Source organism: Dipodomys spectabilis, unplaced genomic scaffold, assembly GCF_019054845.1.
Source record: "Dipodomys spectabilis isolate Male_0828 unplaced genomic scaffold, ASM1905484v1 ptg000040l, whole genome shotgun sequence".
Lineage (NCBI taxonomy): Eukaryota > Metazoa > Chordata > Mammalia > Rodentia > Heteromyidae > Dipodomys > Dipodomys spectabilis.
This window is the reverse complement of record NW_024870717.1, coordinates 26,711-29,412: the sequence shown is the minus strand read 5'-3', so window position 1 is coordinate 29,412 and position 2,702 is coordinate 26,711. Positions and strand designations below refer to the sequence as shown.

The 2,702-nt window shown below is 31.8% G+C and overlaps 1 pseudogene; it reads right to left on the bottom strand.

Moving 5' to 3' along the window:
- Positions 1-583: 583 nt before the first annotated feature.
- Positions 584-680, bottom strand: LOC122106420 (annotated as a pseudogene).
- Between the last annotated feature and the right edge of the window lie 2,022 nt (positions 681-2,702).

Sequence of the window (2,702 nt, the reverse complement as noted above, 5' to 3'; positions counted from 1 at the left end):
CCTGTAAAAATTCATGGATTCTGCGGAATTCTTCCAAGTGAATTGCCTGCCTTGGATGTCAAAATGTATTCAATAGTTTTTGTATACATGTATAATATTTTCTTCAGAGTTTGTGATTTTTTAATCAGAAATAATTTTAATTTACCTGTTGAAATGAGTAGTACAGAAACTAAAATATTTCTGGTGCTTGTCTGAAAAAGTATATTTTAAAATATACTATATTCTATGTTTGCAAAATGTTCATAATTTATTTTATTTTCCCCTAGATATTCTTTGAATTCTACATTATTTTATAGTATATAGGTTCACTAATGTGTCCTTTCCGATTGCATTCCATATAGAAACAGTTTGCTTCCTTTTTTTTCTAGGACTTAATATTATTTTTCTTTGTGATAAAATGACAATGTTGTCTAATTTGAAAAGATTTGTAAAGTTTATGCTATGTAAACGCCTTTGTGAGGTGAAGATTTAATACACTGATGTCAAACTAAATTTAATTCTATGAATTACGTGTATTGTTACACTTGTAATTTTGTAATCAACTTTTTAATAACTGGTTTTCATTTCTTGCATCTGAAGGATGAATAATATGGAATACTTCTCACATTTTCATATTATCCTTGTGCAAGTGCCATGTTAATCTCTGTATTGTAATTTGAGTATACATGCTGCTGAAGCACGTAGTATCCTCTAAATTTAAGTAGTTAATGATGCAATCATTATACAGGCTTATATCTATGGGTGCCTACTTGTAACAAGGAAACCTTATTGTTCCTAACAATGCTATCGATCTCATTTCCCTAAAATTCTGTGAATAGTGGAAAAATTATATTGATCAGTCGGTTGCTCACATTTGCAAATTTTTTTGTCAATGACTATCTTAAGTCTTTTTATTTGGAATTTGATCATACTCTCAATTATTTATAGATAGGTCCAAAGGTGAAGGCGTTTTCAAGTACTTATTTATCCAACTGAATTAGCTTTGTGGACCTAATGGATTCAAAGTAAGCGTTGCTTAAGAGCTACTTCTAAACTTCTTCAGCTGACATTTTCCCAAATGAGGTGTTACTGGAACAAATGTCTACCTGAGCCTTTACCCTTCTTCCATGTGGGAACAGACCAACCAGAATATCTTACCCTGAAAGCATAGATTGTCTTACTAGAACAAAGCTAATCTTGGTTACAAGGGATCATAGAGAGATGAACAGTTCAAACAGAACTGTTCAGACTAGAAGGTATTTTATCAAAACATAATTTTTATTATACCTCCATTTCAAAAGTAGCTAAAGCCAAGAAGGTGAAAAAATTGTTCGTATGCATGATAACTTAATGTCCTGGCCTGTCTACCATCCAACCAGGCAGGAACTTACACTACTGCCTTTTCATCACCAAATATTTTCATAGTTGCAGGAGAAGTGCATATGTTTCTCCTCGTTATTAGACATTGAATTGATAATGTTTTAATCACAGTGTTTCCTCTTGCCTCCATGCTGTAAATCTACAAATGGTAAAGCTTTAGGTCTAACTCTATCCAACACTGAGGTAGAGATAATGGAATAATACTTTAAAACAGAGTTGCCTTTAATACAGTAACTACAACAGAACAATGCAAAATGTGTGCCTTTTAATTATATTATATATAGTTATATATTTTATATTTATATGTACTGATTTTATATTTCACACAATGAAACTTACTAGAATTAGTTGACAATTTGACAAATAAATTGGTATTTATTTATTCCAATAAATAGAATTTGAATATAAATAATTAGGTTTAATATATATATTAGACTATAAAAACTATCAGTGCAATGTTTTTAGTATAAACTTGTGATACATTCTAACTGTTCTTGGTCTTCTGAATCCACATGGTAAAAAACAATTTTTTCCTCTAATCTATAATGGATTTTACTCTGCTGCTCTGTTTATTGTTTAACTCGCTTGTCCCAAACTGGTTTTCTCCATATTTGTGAAGCATTCCTACCTGCATCATCAGATAACAGGGGCAAGACTTCTCACCATGGCCCAAGCAACATATCAACACAAAGTAATTAAAGACCCATCTCAATTTCGCATTTCCTTTATTTCAGGGCCCCAATTCCTTGAAATGCAAGAATTAGCAGAAAGTAATTGTGAAATGCAAGACTACTTAAAATGAATGATGAGATCGCAAAATTTGAGAGAAAGTACTGTAATTTAAACATTCAACTTACAGATGACCAGCCCATATGAGTGAACAAGTTCACAAAGTGTCATAAGATTATTTTTAATACCCCTCACCTATGATTAACGAAAGATTTTATTCCAACATATGTGGGCCAAAAAATAGTTCCTGGAAGGATAGATCCATAATTGGTCTACCAAAGCCCCGAAATCTGGACCTAGAGCTCAAATGTAATTCAGAAAAACAATTGAAGCACTAAGGAGTGCTTCAAACACTGGGACTTCAGTACAACATGGTTCTGTGGTATAAAAATGTCACTCTCAAACCAATGATAACCTACATTTAATCTCCTGAAAGTGTATTCCTTTTCAAATAAACTTTTTGAAATCATATTCGCCAAAATAACATTTGAGAAGTTGATGATACTTAGTGACATTACAAGTTTTTCAAGTATAGGGAGCAAGTTACAATAGAGTTGAATTATTTACACAGCACTAATGCCAAACATGTTCAACCATTCATTAAAGTGTAGAAA